The 20,281-nt window shown below is 39.8% G+C and overlaps 1 protein-coding gene across 3 annotated transcripts in view; it reads left to right on the forward strand.

Moving 5' to 3' along the window:
- RGL1 (ral guanine nucleotide dissociation stimulator like 1) overlaps positions 1-20,281 on the forward strand; it is a 257,097-nt gene that overhangs the window by 33,872 nt on the left and 202,944 nt on the right. Inside the window, exon 1 of one of the 3 annotated variants that reach the window (XM_064478083.1) lies at positions 2,143-2,237. The exons of the other annotated variants lie outside the window; for them this stretch is intronic. The gene's annotated coding sequence lies outside the window, so the exon portion shown is untranslated. Of the gene's footprint in view, positions 1-2,142; positions 2,238-20,281 lie in introns of those variants that run through there. 3 annotated transcript variants of the gene reach the window in all.

Consider the following 20,281-nt stretch of genomic DNA (forward strand, 5'->3'; position numbering starts at 1 on the left):
AAACATCCGCCTGGCAGACGGACCTCTGGAGCTGGTATGTGTTTCCCTAGATTGTGCCTGGCTGGGTCTTGGCTTCGTCTTGCTCCAGCTGGTCTGTGTTGCCAAGGTCCCATCATGCTTTGAATTCCAACCTACCTGAATTATGTCAACCTCTATTCTTTTTCTTCCGTTTCCAAGTCTGTGTCTTCACTGACTTGCCAAACTTAAGTCTGGTTTCAGTTTATTTCCTGAACTCATCTTTCCACAAAGGACTGTCACTGATTTGAGAGTTTGTAGTGTGGTTTATAGCAATGTGGGAATGGGTCCAACTTAAGATTCAGATTTCTAGAATGCCCAGATGGTCTTGGCAAAAAGCTTCTAACTTTCCACTTCATTTCAAAACCAGTTAACTTATTGAGTATGTAAATTTCAAAGACTTTCTATTACATGTTGGTAATATATGTACCCATAGTGTTAATTGAGGATAAATACTGAATTACTCATTTTGTCAGAAAGAGGAGTTTACAGTTAAGAATATCCTTTGATTTACTTTTATTTGCTTCATTTATAAGTAGCCATCTCCCCATGTACCCAATACAGCGTGCTGTGGCTGGATTGTGGCTCTTCTAGTCTGTTCACCCTTTCACTCTGAGATCTTGTGTGTTTGGTGAGAAGCATCCAGTGAGCTCTTGGTCGTGTTGGATAGATCATTTACTCCACTTTGGACTTTCTTATTCCTTTTAGGAAACACTGCTGAGATCACCACTGAAACATCTGTCTTACTCAGAGAGCAACCCCTAGTCCTGGACCAGTGGTGTTAGCATTTGATTCTGAACATGGCTCTGAAGATTAAACAAGGTTTCTTGCCGGCGAGAGAGCACTATGTGCGAGTAATAAGCCCATAGAAACTGTGGGTTGCGTGGTTGGTCAAGTCTAATAGAATTTTTAATCTTTCGTCAATTGCATCCTTTGGGGTTCGTGTTAGTGTCTTCCTTTCAATCATTTTTCCCTTATTTAGATTTCTCTTCTTATTTTCTCTTTTCCCTTTCTTGGCAGTATCTTCAGAAGGATTTGGGAGGCTCTCCCAGAAGTTGCCTTTGAAGATTGTTGCAAAATGTGTACACCTGTCAAAGAGGATTGACCAAACCATGCTGAAAGCTATTCTACACATCAAGTCCTGAGCCAGTCTCAGCTCTTCTGTTCTGAGCTGACCATCCAGAATGATCTGAAGGGAAACCATCAGAGCTAATTATAGAGCCCAGAGGCACTTGCAGATGCCCTTTTTCCTTCTTTTTCTCGTGCAGGCACTCAAGAATCTTGCACTCTTGCTGAACCCAAATTACGTTTTTGTTGGGATTGGGAAAGTGGAGTTTTAGACTTTCCCAAAACGCTTTAATTTACGTAGGAAACACTTAAATTCTACTTAGTTTTATTTCTCCTCTCTCTCTTTGTTCTCCTTTTTTTCTATTCTTCCCTCCCCACCTCTCTTCCTTCTTTCCTTCCCTCCCCTTTCTTCCATTCCTCCTTCCTTCTCTCTTTCCCCTTTTCCTTGTCTTCCTTCCTTCCAACCTTCCTTCTTTCCTTCTATTTTGGTAGCTTGGAACATACCTAAGCATTTTGGAAAATGGACATTATTGAAGGGAAAGTATTATTTCTATTACAGAAGTGTAGTTTAGAATAATGAGATCCCAGGTTTTGAAATAAAACTTAATATTCTTCTGTTTTAGCCATTTAACTAACACTGGAACCCCCTCTACTCTGTCTGTAGCCTATGATGGGACACTTACATCACCTGCAGTGATGGGACTCCCCTTGTTCTGAAGTAGCTCATTACATCTTGAATTGCTCTGACACTTCTTTATTGTTTATGTTGAGTTAAAATATATATTCCTATAACGTCTATCCATTGCTTTTTAGTTTCTCTCCTTGGGATCATATACAGCAGCATTTTTCCAATTTTGGGCTAAAATCCAGGGTGGTAAAATAATTTTAGTTGGCTATGGCCAGCATTAAAAGAGAAGACAAAGAAGAAATGGCATAGAACAGATAGAAAAATATCAGAGTTTGTCACACGTAGTAAGGTTTCCATGAGACTTTTGTCCCGATTGCATAATTAAGTTATTTAATTACATCATCAACTGCATATGTGAACTGGATCTCACTGGCTGAGAAAGTCTGAAAGCTGATGAATACAGTGTGTGTAACTTTTCCTCCAGCTGAGCTGTTCTCACGCCCTCCCAAGTCTTTTCTTCTCTAAGGTAAGTATTTCCTTCTGCTCAATCCGCGCTTATCATCGTTTCACATTTCCCTGCCATCTTTAACACACCTGAGTGTACCTAGTTTGCTTGAAAAACACGGACCTGGCATCAAAACAATGTCCCTAGCTGTGCTCTGACAGACAGAGACAAGTAGGACCGTCCCTCGCCTAGGTCAGCGCATTTCAGTGCAGCGCCAAGTGACAGAACACGTGGTTAAATGCGCACGCGCAGGGCCGCTGGCTTTGGCGTCTGTCTGCTCAGCTAGCAATAACCTTAGGGTAAGCAGACTGGTAACCCTGAACAAGTTATTTAACCTCTCTGTGACTCAGTTTCTTCATCCGTATGTAGGATAATAATACTTCATAATATTTTTGTGAGTATTAAACAAGTCATTGTATGTAAAGGACTTAGTGCCAGGAATACAGTGAGCACTTAGGGAGCTAGTGTATTTTTAAACCAATTACAGCAAATTGGTGATCCATTTAACTTTTTGTCAGCTCAAGTGGCTAGAGCTTTTGGTGTGCGCTCTAAATGGTGTGATTGTACGTCCCAGTTTGCCGAGGGCACCCCCAGTTGTACCTGTTGCCCTAGAGTGATTAACAGTGACCCCTTTTGCTCTCAGAAGTAGCCCAGCTAGAACCTCATGTTTGATTATTCTCAACTATATTTTTGTAGTAGGAATGAATGTTTTCCCCAGTTACATGCCACCCTAGCTAAAATATTTTCACACTAAGTGCTTGATCAATTCTGGATTTATGTGAAAGACCTTACTTTTTAAAAAAATTGAAACCTCACCTCAATTCCCCGCCCACTACCCCTCTTTTCCTCCTTGACAAGGAGTAGAACCAAGATTGAAACCAGAGTCCGCCTGACTCCAAAGCCGAGGCTTTTCCCACTGGGAGCAATTACCTGGGTCTGATTCAGGCCATCATCCTGTCCTGCGAAGGCCTTTTGGTTTCTGATTGAGCCATTCAGGGTATTTATTAATCCCCTCAACTTCATCTTATTCACACATTTTAAATTCGCTCAAGTAGGATTTAATAAGCTCCTGCAGGCTGCCAGGTCCTGTTCTGGGAGCCAGGGATGGAGCAAGGGACCAGCTGGCAAGTCCCTTCTCCCTGGGAACTGACACCCCTTCAAGGCTGCTTTGTGGCCTAATCCAAGTGAACCAGGTTTACCAGGAGAGGACTGACATGAAGCCCCGAGGCTGGTCACTAGATGCTTCCTTCTGGATTAAAATTTTGTATCCATTAAAAGTAGTATTTGGCATTCATCTAGCAGATAATGAGTCTGCATCATTACTCAATTTGTATTTCTTCTTCTTGTCCAAAGGATAGTGTAAGCTCCCTGTCAAAGGCCTTTTTCCTGCTGGATCGTATCTGTCATGTTTCCCAGACTTACTGGTCGGCTGTGAAAGAAGGAGATGGTGTTGTTTGGACTAACTCATCCTCAGCAGTGGCCCTACAGTGTTCTTTAAATGACTGCACATTTTAATAGTCTGTTTAGAGTGTTGAGGTTTAGCAGTTTACAGAACTTGCCTTATTTATCGTTTTGAAAATTGGAACTCTCCTTCCTTCTGCCATTTTCTTTTCTTGCTAAGATTCCTTAAAGATACTCACCGTTGGCGCCATGATCTTGTTTGCTAAGTTCTTTCCATCTCCTGGGATACAGACTGGCCAGGCCAGGAGGCTTAAGCTTCTTCAGAGAAGCTAGATTCCCTCCTCTCTTAAAATCTTGCTCATCATTGGTTTCTGTTCCTCTTGTGAATGTATCAGTGGAATTCTTCACTGAAATCTGGACACTGTGACAGTTGCTGTTTATCAAGCCCTCACTGTGTGCGACACACAGCGGCAGGCGTTTTCCACACACGCCTCCCTTAGTCGTGCTGTGCCACTGCGGCGTCGGTATTACCTCCACCTCAGAGGTGAGGAAGGCAGGTCACACAGGGAGTAGTGAGGGGTAGAGAGGGGACCTGAACCCGGTCTGTCATGTCAGGATGACTGGAGAATGGGGTACCTTCAGGGCTAAAATTTGGACAGAGGTTCTGGATAAAATAGCCTTCTAAAGTGGAAGACCTTCTTCTAATGGGATAAAATTGTTTGCATTTGCAGTTTATCATTTTGTTGATGATTCATAGTTCTTATTTAAAATATTAACTATTTTACTTCCATAAAGATGAAGTTATTAAAGCAGGTGTAGAAGAGTTGGAACTTTGGGGAAAAGGAATAACAGTTTGAGGAAGACTGTCCAGTTTGGTTTCTTGTAAAGCATTCACAATGTCTGTTTACTTTTCTTCATGAAAATGAAGTAAAGAGAATGTGCAGCTGAGGGGAGGGTATAGCTCAGTGGTAGAGCGCGTGCGTAGGTCGATCCCCAGTACCTCCATTAAAAAAATAAATAAACCTAACTATCTCCTCCCAAACCTCCCTCCAAAAATCCCCCCCCAAAAAGTTAAAAAAAAAAAAAAGTATGTGTAGCTGTGTGTGACCGCTTAGGCAGTGAATCACAGTTCGCTTTCCATGGAGCAGACTGGAGCACCAAAGACCGAAGTGCCTTCTTCTGAATGATTTTCTCACTCTCCGTGGATCCATGGTCTTTCCTGCCATGATACCATGACCAGCGAGTCTGATTTTTATTTGTTTATATCAGGCTTACTTCCAAAAAGGATTTGAGGTGATGTCAGTGTCTGTTAACTTATCAGCAACATTAAAAAGATTGACGTCCTCTATTACTAAACAGTAGATCCTATAAAGTCAGGGACCCCCATCCCTTCTGTTCACTGTGCGTTACCAGCTCTGAGCACCGCTCCTGGCACTTGGCCACATTAACTGAATAAATGAATGAACTGGGGAATGGCAGTCTGCATGTTAGCTTTAAGAGATTTTTAATGTCACCTGTATTTCTTTTGTTGTTGGTGAGTTGAGAAGCTACTGTATTTCTTTATAAAAGTGTAAGGTCCTTAAAAAAAAAGTTGTGACGTTTCAAAGGGCAAGGTTACTTCTTAAGAGTTTCGATTTTGGAGAAGTTTTGTTAGCTTGGTCAGATCCAGTCCCGGCCCTGGCTGTTTATCTGAACAATGGGAGGACTTGAGGACAGCATTTGTGAGGGTGAGACAAGAGACCTCTCACTGTCACTGTCAGTCCCCCTTTACAAGCCCAGAATAGTTTCAGACACTGCTGGGGTGGGGCACTTGCCATATTGACACTTCTCGTTCTTAAGTGGAAAGACCAGGAGACTTCATTCCCAAAGTGGACAGAAGAGCCTCTATGTAGAGGTCCTAAGAACATCATGCAGATGAAAGGCTAAACCCATAATTTGCTCCTTGCCCCTCCTGCTCTAAGGATGGTTAGTGGCACGTTGCTTTAGCAAAGCTGAAAACTTTGCTCTGGAGAACCTTATTTCTTTTCACTTAAATTATAATTATCATCTGAAAGTACACCAATGTTTGATTTAAATGTTTTTGTGTTTACATTTATAGTTATATTTATATGTAGTTATATATTTAAAACCTCATCTAGAGAACTTGATTTAGAGTAATAGCAACTGGGGAAAGGTTTATAGTAATGCAGAGGACATCCTAAATTCGCTTAAGGGCTTTTTTTTTCCTCTTTGAAATGCTTAAAATTTCTTTAATTACTCAAGAACTTTAATGTTGTTAATAACAAAGATTCTTAAGTCTATAACATAAAACGTGGAAAAATCAACAGCCTGGTTATGAATCAGCAGTGCCATCTAGTGCCCACTACCTTGAATTACACTTGGAAGTGCCCCCAAGGGATATGGAAGCCCAAGAAATTCTGCTCTGCGTTCAGTAATTTACATAGAGCGTGAAAAGTACTCTTCACCATGTTAAGACTTCAGGTTTATCTCATCAGAAGGGGTCATCCTTTTAGTTCAAACTAGCAGAAACTACAGTTTTCTCCAAGGCCCCCTTAGTGTTGAATTAAAAAAACATACTAACATTAGAAACAGCAGTTATAATTTCATAAAGATGACACGAAATCTTTTTTGTAGTACCAGCTCCCCAGGTGTTCTAATAAAACCTTGGGTTACAGGTTAAATTGAAAAAACATCTATAACATAAATAGGGTAAGCAGAAATAAAAAAGCAAAAGCATGGCAGGAATGTAATCAGATAATAATCTTGCAGCCTTCATACTTATTGTCTGGTAATACAGCAATTGTGTAATCCCTAGTTTGTCTGGTACTTTTAAAAAAGTCTTTCCAATGGTGAACAAATATTGATGGGTTCAATCAGAAAAAAAAAACACCTCTACTTGTTCATTAGTTTAAAGTTTGTAGTAGGTGAATATACGGGATCTTTGAAATTTCTAGAATAATTATCTTTTAAAACCTTAGCACTTGGAAGAATATTCATTGGATTCTTATTTTGCTTTTTACTTTACTGGCACACATCCGTTTACAGTTTAGCAAGAATCACCATCTAGACTAGTTTTATCAGTACTTCGGTAATTCTAAGTCTCACATCGGAAGCTTCTTGAAAATAGTTTATGAGTTGCTATTTTTGTTGCTGTTGTTGCCATTAGCTGTATATGTCATGCCAATTAGTAGTATATGCTCTTGATAAGATTTCAGGGATGAATTATTCTCTATAAACTCAGCCCCTGGAAAAATTTAATTTTTAATTTAAATTAACTGTTAATTTTCAGTTGCTGCATTTGTTAAGGAAAATCTTTTCTCTTTCCAGTGGGTCAGAGTAGGGGCACCCTAGTTTTGCATTCCTCAGTGGTGCTTTTTCCAGGGAATTTGCTGGCAATTTATTTTGTAACTGGTAATTTATTATCATGGTTAGGAAATCTGCACTTTTCATTCCTGGTCCTACTGTTTCTGTCCTTCCATGGTGTTTAATTTCTTAGGTGCTTGACAAGAACATGTATTTGTACACTGCTAGGAAGATTTCCTGGCCTGTTCAGATATGTATTAACTCTGCACAGAAAGGCTGTGTTGCCCAAGTTGGCTAACATGTGACAAAGCCATGATTTGAATTCCTTCTGATTACACATATCCTGCAGTGTACTTGTCTGGTCCCATGACTTTAAGTACTGTCTGAATTCTGATGAGTCTCAGGTCTGTATTTCCATCCAGCCCTGACTTCTCCCCTGAGCTTTGGACGTGTGTATTTCACTGTTGTTGTCTCCTCCTCCCGCTCTTCCCAGCCCGCTCCTCCCCTCCTCCTCTCCCTCCTCCCCTGCCCCACCCCCTTCTTCTCCACTCTGATGGTCTCCTCCTCTCCCTCCTCCCCTGCCCCACCCCCTTCTTATCCACTTTGATGGTGTCTCAAACTTGACTTAATAAAAAGGGCCCATGATGTCCCTGCCCCTATCCTGTTTCTCTCAAGGTCTTTTCCATCTTAGCTAATGGCATCATTAGCCACTAATTTGCTCAGGCAAAAATCCTGGAATAATCCTCAATTTCTCCCTTTCTCAGGCTTGACATCAAATCCATCAGCAAGTGGTAAACCCAACTATTTTTCACTAACCTAATTTCATCTCTGACCTGGGCTACCATAACCACTTCCCAGCTGGTTGCCCTGCTTCTACTCTGTTCCCTGGTACCTTGTTTTACTTTTTCATTGTACTTAACAGTGTAGGCTGTTACTTATTATGGGCTTGTTTCTGTTGCAGTCTGTCTAGAATGGAACACTGCATGGCAGAAGCCCTTGTCCTGTGACCACTGAACCCCTGGGGGCGAGGACCCTGCCAGCAGTAGTGCAGTTCCTGTCTAGTGAATGCATGGGTGAATGAACAAATGAGTGACTGACGGGAAGAAATCTGGTGCTCGTTTTCAGTAGTTGGGGATTCAGGAAAAATTACTCCTTTGCTAGCTTTATTAGGGATCTTTTGTAAAGTGTCAAAAGACTTATTTAATAGTGTGTTCCTGAACTAATATTAGAGTCTTACCATGTTAAATATATGGTGTCATTTGAGCCTCGTAGCCTGCATCTTCTACTCCCTGAGATATTTCTGAGAGGTTTTCTCTGGAAACCTAAAAATGTTTCCTGGGAGAGGCCTGGCCCAATAAATGAATGGGAAGAAGCTTTTACTGGTTGAGAGAGGTAGTCAGTATACACTTCAACAGTGACTTGAAAAAGAAAAAAGAGAAGTGAATGCAAAACTTCATAATTTACTTTGGATTGCCCTTCTACCAGTAAGGTTAACTTTGAATAAACAGGAAATTGATATTGGGCTGATATAAATTTTTAAAGTAGAAACTTAAAACAAAGGTCAAAATATCCTAAGATATTATATTTAAAAAAATCAATGACTCTATTAAGAAATACAAAACAAAATGAGGAAAATGGAGAGAGAGAGATTGATTGGCTATTCTATATTTGATGTAATGGAAAATATATATTTTTGCACCAGCAAGATCTGAGCTTTGATTCTAATCTTGCCACTAGCTGGCCACATGTCCTTCTGGAATCGATGTTTGTTATCTCTGTTGGCAGTGTAAGATGATCACATGAAGTGAATCTTGGAAAAGAATTCTTATAAGTATAAAGTATGATATAAATATAATGCATTCTTTTTAAAAATGCTAACAGTGCTTTATTGAGATACAATTTATAAGCTATAAAATGCACAGATTTTTAAAATTATTTCTTTCCCTTCCAGTTTTATTGAGCTATAATTGACATACAGCACTGTGTAAGTTTAACGTGTACAGAGTAATAATTTGACTTACACGTATCATGAAATGAACATCACAGTATGTTTAGTGAACTTCCATCATCTCCTATAGACACGAAATTAAAGAAATAGGAAAAAGAAAAATCTTTTTCCTTGTGGTGAGAACTCTTAGGATTTACTCTCTTCACAGTTTTCATATGTAACATGCACCGGTGTTAATTACATTTATCATGCTGTGCGTCCCCAGGACTCGTTACTCATTTATCTTGTAACTAGGAGTCTGTACCTTTTGACTGCCCTCATGCAGTTCCTCCCCTACCCCTGTTCCCTCGGCTGCTGGTAGCCACAAATCTAATCTCTTTTTCTATGAGTTTGTTTGTTTTTGAAGTGTAATTGACCTAAAAACATCATGCTTGTTCCTTTTACACAACATAATGATTTGATATTTCTGTGCATTTCAAAATGATCACACAATTAGTCCAGCTATGGTGTGTCACCATCCAAAGCTATTACAGTCATTGACTGTATTCCCCACACCATGCATTCCACACTCACGACTCATTTATTTTGCAACTGGAAGTTTGTACCTCTTAATCTCCCTCAACTATTTTTTTCTCCCCTCAACCCCTTCCCCTCTAGCAACCATCTGTTTGTTCTCTGTATCTATGGCTCTCTTTCTGTTTTCTTATGTTTGCTCATTTGTTTCGATATGTAGATTCCACATATAAGTGAAATCATACAGCATTTGTCTTTCTCTGTCTGTCTGACTTATTTCACTTAGCATAATGCCCTCTAGGTCCATCCATGTTGCAAATGAGAAGATTTCATTCTTTTTTATGGCTGAGTAATATTCCATTGTGTACATACCACATCTTTTTTTTTAACATTTTTTATTGATTTATAATCATTTTACAATGTTGTGTCAAATTCCAGTGTTCAGCACAATTTTTTAGTTATTCATGGACATATACACACTCATTGTCACATTTTTTTCTCTGTGAGTTATCATAACATTTTGTGTGTATTTCCCTGTGCTATACAGTGTAGTCTATTCTACAATTTTGAAATCCCAGTCTATCCCTTCCCACCCTCCACCCCCCTGGTAACCACAAGTCTGTATTCTCTGTCTGTGAGTCTATTTCTGTCCTTTATTTACACTTTGTTTTTGTTTGTTTGTTTGTTTTTGTTTTTGTTTTTTAGATTCCACATATGAGCGATCTCATATGGTATTTTTCTTTCTCTTTCTGGCTTACTTCACTTAGAATGACATTCTCCAGGAGCATCCATGTTGCTGCAAATGGCATCATGTTGTCGGTTTTTATGGCTGAGTAGTATTCCATTGTATAAATATACCACACCTTCTTTATCCAGTCACCTGTTGATGGACATTTAGGCTGTTTCCATGTTTTGGCTATTGTAAATAGTGCTGCTATGAACATTGGGGTGCAGGTGTCATCCTGAAGTAGATTTCCTTCTGGATACAAGCCCAGGAGTGGGATTCCTGGGTCATATGGTAAGTCTATTCCTAGTCTTTTGAGGAGTCTCCACACTGTTTTCCATAGTGGCTGCACCAAACTGCATTCCCACCAGCAGTGTAGGAGGGTTCCCCTTTCTCCACAGCCTCTCCAGCATTTGTCATTTGTGGATTTTTGAATGACGGCCATTCTGACTGGTGTGAGGTGATACCTCATTGTAGTTTTGATTTGCATTTCTCTGATAATTAGTGATATTGAGCATTTTTTCATGTACTTTTTGATCATTTGTATGTCTTCCTTGGAGAATTGCTTGTTTAGGTCTTCTGCCCATTTTTGGATTGGGTTGTTTATTTTTTTCTTATTGAGTCGTATGAGCTGCTTATATATTCTGGAGATCAAGCCTTTGTCAGTTTCACTTGCAAAAATTTTCTCCCATTCCGTAGGATTTCTTCTTGTTTTACTTCTGGTTTCCTTTGCTGTGCAGAAGCTTGTAAGTTTCATTAGGTCCCATTTGTTTATTCTTGCTTTTATTTCTTCTAGGAGAAAATTTTTGAAATGTATGTCAGATAATGTTTTGCCTATGTTTTCCTCTAGGAGGTTTATTGTATCTTGTCTTATGTTTAAGTCTTTAATCCATTTTGAGTTGATTTTTGTATATGGTGTAAGGGAGTGTTCTAGCTTCATTGTTTTACATGCTTCTGTCCAGTTTTCCCAACACCATTTGCTGAAGAGACTGTCTTTATTCCAATGTATATTCTTGCCTCCTTTGTCAAAGATGAGTTGACCAAAAGTTTGTGGGTTCATTTCTTGGCTCTCTATTCTGTTCCATTGGTCTATATGTCTGTTTTGGTACCAATACCATGCTGTCTTGATGACTGTAGCTCTATAGTATTGTCTGAAGTCTGGGAGAGTTATTCCTCCAGCCTCTTTCTTTCTCTTCAGTAATGCTTTGGCAATTCTAGGTCTTTGATGGTTCCATATGAATTTTATTATGATTTGTTCTAGTTCTGTGAAATATGTTCTGGGTAATTGGATAGGGATTGCATTAAATCTGTAGATTGCCTTGGGCAGTGTGACCATTTTAACAATATTGATTCTTCCAATCCAAGAGCATGGAATATCTTTCCATTTTTTAAAGTCTTCTTTAATTTCCTTCATCAGTGGTTTATAGTTTTCTGTGTATAATTCTTTCACCTCCTTGGTTAGATTTATTCCCAGATATTTTATTACTTTGGGTGCTATTTTAAAGGGGATTGTTTCTTTACTTTCTTCTTCTGTTGATTTATCGTTAGTGTAAAGAAATGCAACTGATTTTTGGACGTTAATTTTGTAACCTGCTACCTTGCTGAATTCTTCAATCAGCTCTAGTAGCTTTTGTGTGGACCTTTTAGGGTTTTCTATATATAGTAACATGTCATCAGCATATAATGACACTTTTACCTCTTCTTTTCCAATTTGGATCCCTTTTATTTCTTTCTCTTGCCTGACTGCTGTGGCTAGGACTTCCAGGACTATGTTGAATAGGAGTGGTGATAGTGGGCATCCTTGTCTTGTCCCAGATTTTAGTGGGAAGCTTTTGAGTTTTTCACCGTTGAGTACTATGCTGGCTGTAGGTTTGTCATATATAGCTTTTATTATGTTGAGATATGTTCCCTCTATACCCACTTTGGTGAGAGTTTTTATCATAAATGGGTGTTGAATTTTATCAAATGCTTTTTCTGCATCGATTGAGATGATCATGTGGTTTTTGTCCTTTCTCTTGTTGATGTGATGTATTACACTGATTGATTTGCATATGTTGAACCAGCCTTGTGTCCCTGGGATGAACCCCACTTGGTCATGATGTATAATCTTTTTTATGTGTTGTTGGATTCTATTTGCTAAAATTTTGGTGAGGATTTTGGCGTCTATGTTCATCAGTGATATTGGCCTATAATTCTCTTTTTTTGTAGTGTCTTTGCCTGGTTTTGGTATCAGGGTGATGGTGGCTTCATAGAATGAGTTTGGGAGTATTCCCTCCTTTTCAATCATCTGGAAGAGTTTGAGAAGGACTGGTATGAGTTCTTCTTTGTATGTTTGGTAGAATTCCCCGGTGAAGCCGTCCGGTCCTGGACTTTTATTTGTAGGGAGGTTTTTAATTGCTATTTCTATTTCCTTTCTAGTGATCGGATTGTTCAAGTGTTCAGATTCTTCTTGATTCAGTTTTGGTGGACAGTATGTTTCCAGAAACTTGTCCATCTCCTCTAGGTTATCCAGTTTGGTTCCATATAGTTTTTCATAATATTCTCATATGATATTCTGTATTTCTATTTTGTTTGTTGTAATTTCTCCATTTTCCTTTCTTATTTTGCTAATTTGTGCTCTCTCTTTTTTCTTCTTTGTGAGTTTGGTTTGTCGATTTTATTTACTTTTTCCAAAAACCAGCTTTTGGTTTGGTTGATTTTTTCTGTGGTCTTGTTAATCTCTATTGTATTTAATTCCTCTCTGATCTTTATTATTTCCTTCCTTCTGCTGCTTTTTGGGGCTTTTTGTTCTTCTTTTTCTAATTCATTCAGGTGGTGGGTTAAATTGTTTATTTGAGATTGTTCTTCTTTTTTGAGGAAGGCCTGTATCGCTATAAACTTCCCTCTTAGCACTGCCTTTGCTGTGTCCCATAGGTTTTGAGTGGTTGTGCTTTCATTATCATTTGTCTCAAGGCATTTTTTAATTTCAGCTTTGATTTCCTCATTGATCCATTGTTTTTTCAATAACATATTGTTTAATCTCCATGCTTTCCTTTTTTTCTCCTTTGTTTCTCTGTTGTTGATTTCCAGTTTCATGGCATTGTGGTCAGTAAAGATGCTTGAGATAATTTCTATCTTCTTAAAATTGTTGAGGTTTCTTTTGTGCCCAAGTACATGATCGATCCTGGAAAATGTTCCATGTGCACTTGAAAAGAATGTATATCCTATTTTTGGGGGGTGTAATGCTCTGAAAATATCCACCAAATCTAGTTTTTCTATTGTAGTATTTAATTTCTCTGTTGCCTTGTTTATTTTCTGTCTGGAAGATCTGTCTAGTGATGTTAATGCAGTGTTAAAATCTCCAACTATGATTGTATTCCCATCAATAGCCCCCTTTATCTCTGTTAGTAATTCTTGTATGTACTTAGGTGCTCCTATATTGGGTGCATATATATTAACGAGTGTAATATCCTCATCTTGTATCACTCCTTTAATCATTATAAAATGTCCTTCTTTATCTTTCTTTATGGCCTTTGTTTTAAAGTCTATTTTGTCTGAAATCAGTACTGCAACACCTGCTTTTTTGGCTTTTCCATTTGCATGGAATATCCTTTTCCATCCTTTCACTCTCAATCTATATGTGTCCTTCTCCCTAAAGTGGGTCTGTTGTATGCAGCATATTGAAGGTTCTTGCTTTATTATCCAGTCTGCCACTCTGTGTCTTTTGACTGGAGCATTTAGTCCATTAACATTTACAGTAATTAATGATAGATGTGTGTTTATTGCCATTTTGAACTTATCTTTGTAGTTGAATTGGTGTATCTTCTTTGTTCCTTTCTTCTTCCTTTTGTGGTTTGGTAATTTTCCTTTGTATTCTCATGGATTTTATTTAATTTTTGTGACTCCTTTGTAAATTTTTGGCTTGTGGTTACCCTTTTTTGTAAATCTATCAACCCATTACTATAACTGTTTTTATTAAACTGATAGTAACATGATCTCAAACCCATCGTACTGTTAAAAAAATTTAAAAAAGAAAGAAAAAAATATTCTATATTTCCCTGCCTCCCTCTCCCACTCTCAGTGATTTGTACGTCTTCTTTTATAATTTCATGTTTACTTTATTTGTAATTCATGAGTTATCACCTTTCCAGTTGTGTGTTTCTCATTTCTGTAGCATCCTGCTGCTTTTCTATTTAGAATAGCCCTTTCAATATTTCTTTTAGCATGGGTTTAGTGTTGCTAAACTCCTGAAGCTGTTTTTTGTCTGTGAAACTCTTTATTTCTCCTTCTATCCTCAAGGATAGCCTTGCTGGATAAAGGATCCTAGGCTGCATCTTTTTTTCATTCAGGGCTTTGAATATATCTTGCCACTCCCTTCTGGCCTGTAGTGTTTGTGTAGAGAAATCAGCTGAGAGTCTTATGGGGGTTCCCTTGTAACTTACTCTTTGCTTTTCTCTTGCTGCCTTTAGAATCATTTATCCTTGACTCTGGCCATCTTGATTATGATATGTCTTGGTGTGGGTCTATTTGGGTTCTTCCTGTTTGGGACCCTCTGAGCTTCCTGTACTTGGATATCTGATTCCATCTTTAAGTTTGGGAAGTTTTCAGTCATGATTTCTTCAAAAACCTTTTCAATCCCCTTTGATCTTTCTTCTCCTTCTGGGACCCCTATTATGCGAAGATTGGGATGCTTTATATTATCCCATAGGTCCCTTATGCTATTTTCATTATTTTTTATTTGCTTCTCTTGTAGTTCTTCTGAATGGGTGCTTTCTATTGCCCTGTCTTCTAGATCACTAATTCGTTCCTCTGCATTATCTAGTCGGCTTTGCACAGCTATTAGATCATTCCTCATCTCTGTCAATGAGTTTACCCATTCTACTTGGCTCTTCTTTATAGCTTCAATTTCATTTTTGACATATTTTATGTCTCTAAACACTATCTCTTTTAATTCCTTCTGCAATTCGATCACTCCTTTTTTGAAATCTTGATCTAGTAGGCTATCGATGTCTATTTCATTGATCTTTCTTTCAGGGGATTTCTCTTGTTCTTTTAATTGGGAAACGTTTTTCTGCTTCTTCATCTTGCTCATACCTCTTTGGCACTGTGGTCTATGGAGTATCAGTTGTTTATTTTGGTCCTTAAGGATTTTATCTATCTGATGCCTATTTAGGAATAGAACTTAGGAAAAAAAAGAAAAAAAAATAAGAGAGAGAGAGAAAGAATTTTAAAAGAAGGGAGAAAGAGGGTTTGAAAACAGTGTATAATGAATAATAGAAGAGTGAGTTGAAGCAGAGTATTAATCGGGTTGAGACGTCCTTTTAAAACCTTTACAAAAAAAGGGGGGGGGGGAGATGAATAGATGTATTTGAAACCTGTGTCTAATCAATAGCAGGACATCAAAACCCTAGAGAAATAGAAATGAATGAAGAAGTAAAGATTAAGAGAGTAGTAGAAAATAGAACAGGTAAAAACAGATTTAAAAAAAAGGGAGGGGGCGTGGTTTGTCGGTGTTCTCCTGGAGTCTGTGTGCTTTTAATGTGAAGTCTTTCTGTCTTCGTCCTGTTTTGGATGCTCAGCTTGCTGTTTTCAGAGGCCCTCCGTTGGCGCCCTCTTCTGTGCTGCTCCCAGCACCTGTCGGCAAGCCGATCGCGCCTCCTCCTAACACTGGGTCAGGTGCAGCTCTCCTCTGCTGTGGCCGGGTGGGTTGCTGCCCCTCCGGATGCGGCAGTCAGATGTTGCAGACTGGCCAGGTAGGAGGGCGGGTCGTGCCCCCTCCCAGCACCTCGGTCAGGGGCTGTGTTCCTGCCGGAAAGGCGGGGGTGGGGGACGCTCTCCCTCTACCTGCGCCGCCGGTAGTTCCGCTCTCTGTGCGGCTGCGCGCTCCGCCCTGGTCGGCGCTCAGCGGGTGGGCTCGGGGAAGACCAAGGGACAGCCCTGTCCCTGCTCCGAGCCAAAACCCAGCTCCTTGTTTGTCTTTGTGGAGCAAGTTCTCTGAGGGACCAGGATGGAAGGATCCTATCTGCCCTGGGCTGCAGGCCAGTCCCAGTCTGGCCTTTGAGGCTGCTAAGCCCTTCAGTGCGGATGCAGGTTTCGCCCCCGCCCCCGCCTGAGTGCTCAGCGAGGAGGATATGGCGGCTGTGTCTGAGCCCCGCCTCTCTTCCCCGGAAAACTTTCCGCGGGTTTTCAGAGATGGGGGTATGCACCCTTCCCCGAGAGCACATCAACCTTGCTGTTTTATGGGGGGCCCAGGTTGTTCTGCCCTGTGCACCCGCAGCCATGACGCGCAGCCCCTTGCATTCCCCCGGGGCTGCCTCCGTGCAGCCACTTCTGTCCTCCGCCCGGCTTGTGCAGCCTGGCCCTGCCCGCGACTGCCGGCCCGCATCTCAGGCTGGGTGTCGGGGGGACGCTCTGTGCCCGTTTAACTTAGTTCTGTTAGTCAAGGGCTGCTCTGTACAGATCCGAGCCTCGGAGGCTCCCTATCCATCCCGCTGGCCTCTCAGTTGGAGAGGGGAGACCCAGCGAGCGAGCGCCAGTCCTCCTTTGCGGCTCCCTCCCCGCGGGACCCGTCCCGCGCTGCTTTGCCTTTTGTTCTTTCTTTTTTCCTTTTCTCCTACCAGATTTTTGGCGTCTTTATCTTTTGAAGAGGGCGATGTTCTGTCGGAGTTCCGCAGGTGCTCTGGTTGGCTGAGTGGGTCTGTAGATGTGGGTCTTGGTGTATTTGTGGGAGAGGGTGACCTGCGAGCGTCCTTGTACTCCGCCATCTTCTCCGTCTCCACATACCACATCTTCTTTATCCATTTGTCTTTGATGGCACTTGGATTGCTTCCATATCTTGGTTATTGTAAATAATTCTGCAATGAACATAAGGGTGCACATATCTTTTCTAATTAGTGTTCTTGTTTTCTTTGGATAAATACCTAGGAAGTGGAATTGCTGGATCATATGGTAGTTCTATTTTTATTTTTATTATCACTAGCTCACCCTTGTAGTATGAAGACCCAGGTCTTCATTCTCGCTGTTTTCAGCTTCGGGATCCTAGAAGTCCGACAGCTGTGAAGAGGCCAAGATCTGAATTTATGTTTTTGTCATAAATTTGTGAGTGCCTTCTGGATCTCAGCTGTGCAGTCTCTTTTGGATATATCAGAGGAGAAAGAATGAAGGTTTTCATGTCTTTAAAAGCAATTACAGGCTCCGGTCTCTGAAAAAGTAGTAAGTGCCTGGAATGGCACGTTTGCAACCACTTGTTCTTGACTTAAAAAAAAAAACAACTTTTAAAAAGCCAGACTATTGATGCATTTTATTACCATTAGTACCTATTTCTTATATAAAATTAGTTTAGCAGTGTTATTAATTTTTCTTCTTAAATTGGCAGGAAAATGAGCCTGAAGCAGTATTATTGCATGCGTTTAAATGAGTCCCATTTCCAGATATTGGAAAGCATGGTTTTAAGTGTTTTGGAGGAAAGTAATTTTTTTAAGTCCAAACAGATTGTTTTGTTTTAGAAATACTGAAGATGCAATATGTGAATCATATTTGGATTTTAAAGCAGGATATTAAACTTCACAGTAAAAGTGATTCCATGCTTGTTAAAGCCCAAAGAGAGGTTTATAAAGCCACAGACAGAGAAACTGAAACTCACTTGGAGAAGTGAATGATACAGGAATGGAAATATTGAGTAAGTAACTTAAAAACCCTTTTCTGGATGTTCTTTTATCCCTTGAAGACAGATCATTAAAATTAAAATTGTATTAAACATTTTCTGTGCAAAAATATGTAACCTAATAATATAAGTGTAGAATCAGTCACATATTTTTCCCCCAAATCCTTAATTTTTATTTGTATTGGATTTCCCAGTCCAAAATACTAAATTTGTTTAAGTGTTTCAAAATTCACATTTGCTAGGCAGTGCACCTTAGTCAGTCTTTAAAAATAAATCCCTGTTACTTGGTTCAAGTAAATAATCCTGAAGGTGGAGTGAGTTGCCTTATTGGAATGTGAGCGAATGTGAAAGGTGAGTTGGCTGACCGAGAAAAGCGAGGAGGGGATAAAAGAGACGTGTTATTTCCACACGTTTATGCCTTTGCATTTGCTGTTACTTTCCTGGGATGCCTTTCCCGTTCTAGCTCATCTGTTAAATTCATACTAATTTTTCCAGCATCTGTCTCAAGCATCCTGTTCTCAGCGATTACTTTATTAACATCTCTAGATAGAGAGCTGCCTGCTCCATTTCTGCTGTTGCCTTGTGTGTACCTCAGTTAGTGCGTGCAGTGTACCTTAAATCAGTTGCTTGCATTTCTGTCATTTTTGTGTCATCTGTGCCTAGCTTGGTGCCTGGCATGTAGTAGGAGCTTAGTACATGTTTGCAATGTGCATACAAAGGAATGAACAAAATGGTGAGTGCTAGCCCCTGACCTCTGCAAAACCTAGATTCTGCTCAAAAAGCTGTGGTTCTTGGCTTCTTCCTTCTCCTTGGGCAAAGTAGCAGTGGTGGGGCAGAGGCTACCTAGAAGATACTCAGATGCGTGGGTTGATCGTTCAATAAATATTCATTGGGCTTCTGGCAGTGTGTCAAGTGCTGCGGGGGCAGTTGTAGAGATGTGGGGTTCCCTGTATCTGCTCTCAGGGGTTTACCAGCTGGATTTAGAGGTATCAGTTACCTGCATGAATCATTTATAGGGAAATTAAATGCTGAATAATAAGACTTTATGCGTATCAGGAAGCCAGGATAGGTAGAAAGCTATGTGAGTTGAAGGAGTTGGGGAAGTCTTCATGGAGTAGACACAGGTTAATTTAAGCTCAGCTGTATTGACCAAAGGAAGGGCTGAGAAGTTGGCAAGCCTTGGGCCAGGAGAGAGTTGAATGGTTGACTGTGTGGGAATGAGCTTAAGGAGCAGAGTTTACTCTGGGGACTACAGACCCTTTGTACATCCACGGAGAGGCTCTAGAGGGGCTTTGAACCCCTGGAGATATTTGCAAATGTTGTTTGTACATGCATATGGGCAGTTCACCAGTGATGAGGTTCCGCTTTTAAAGATGTGTATGTAGAATTTTAAAAGAATGCTCAATTTTGTAACTTTAATCAAGAATAGGTGCTATTTTAACCATTTGTATTTTCATGAAGTCTTTTCCCTTCATTCTTTATTAAAAACACTTTTATTGTGACATGTTTCCTGTACAGTAAACTACACATATTTCAGATGTACATTTTGATGCATTTTGATGTAGACACCGATGAAACCACCACCACAATCAAGATAGCTAACATTTCTGTCGCTCCCCAAAAGGTGCAATTTTCGAACTTCCAATCTATCCCTTCCCACCCTCTTTAACCCCTGGTGGCCATAAGTTTGTTCTCTATGTCTGTGAGTCTGTTTCAGTTTTGTTAATAAGTTCATTTGTGTCTTTTTTTTTTTTTAGATTCCACATATAAATGAAATCACATGGCACTTTTCTTTCTCTTTCTGGCTTACTTTACTTAGAATGATGATCTCCAGGTCCATCCATGTTGCTGCAAATGGTATTATTTGGTTCTTTTTTATGGTTGAGTAATATTCCACACATACCATCTTCTAATTTAATCAGGAATAGGTAGCATTTTAACCATTTGTATTTTTATGAAGTCTGAAAGAGAGGGAAAAGGGAAGATTTCTGGGACAGGGTAGGGAAGGGAAAGAGAGAGAGGAAGGAGATTCAGGCTAATGCTTGAAGAAACAAAGTAACAATACAGATGTTAATATTTATTAATGATATCTCCCTGAAAGTATATCAGTGACCCTGAGGAATCTTTTGCTGATTACCAAAAGAGATCATCTAGCAATGAAGGTCAAAATTCTGGGGGCCAACGCTGACTATTTGAGAGAAGCCAAATAACTGCAAAAAAGTAAATAAAAATTTATACCATTGCTGCCCAAATGGAACTCTAGGTTTAGAGGCAGGCAATTCTATAGACTTGACTGGGATTTTTTTGTTTTTATTGTCAGTGTCTTTAATCTTGTAACTAAGTTTGTACCTCCTGATCACTTTCCTCCAGTTCCCCATCCTCCCACCCTCTGTGTTTTGATAACCAAAAATTGACCTCTTTTTCTTTTTCTATGAGTTTGGAATTTTGTTGTTGTTTTTTTAAGATTCCACATTTAAGTGTAAGTGAAATCTACAGTATTTGTCTTTGTCTGGCTTATTTCACTTAGTGTAATG

This window comes from Camelus dromedarius, chromosome 23, assembly GCF_036321535.1.
Source record: "Camelus dromedarius isolate mCamDro1 chromosome 23, mCamDro1.pat, whole genome shotgun sequence".
NCBI classification, from domain to species: domain Eukaryota; kingdom Metazoa; phylum Chordata; class Mammalia; order Artiodactyla; family Camelidae; genus Camelus; species Camelus dromedarius.